Here is a 265-nt window from a genome sequence, read left to right as displayed (position 1 = left end):
ATAATAATAATAATAATAATAATAATAATAATAGTGGGCTGGAGAGATGGCTCAGTGGTTAAGAGCACTGAATGCTCTTGCAGAAGACCCAGGTTTGATTCCCAGCACCCACATGGCAGCTAACAACCGTCTGTAATTCTAGTTCCAGGGGAATATGCCGTCATCTCTGACCTTCACAGGCATTGCATGACATGGCTGCATACATGCAATATGCTCGTACACATAGACTGAAAATAATAAAATATTTTAGAAGAAGAATAATGGT

The sequence above is a fragment of the Nannospalax galili genome, unplaced genomic scaffold (genome assembly GCF_000622305.1).
Source record: "Nannospalax galili isolate Female #2095 unplaced genomic scaffold, S.galili_v1.0 scaffold1878, whole genome shotgun sequence".
In the NCBI taxonomy this organism is placed as follows: Eukaryota; Metazoa; Chordata; class Mammalia; order Rodentia; family Spalacidae; genus Nannospalax; species Nannospalax galili.
Note: the sequence above shows the minus strand (reverse complement) of the source record.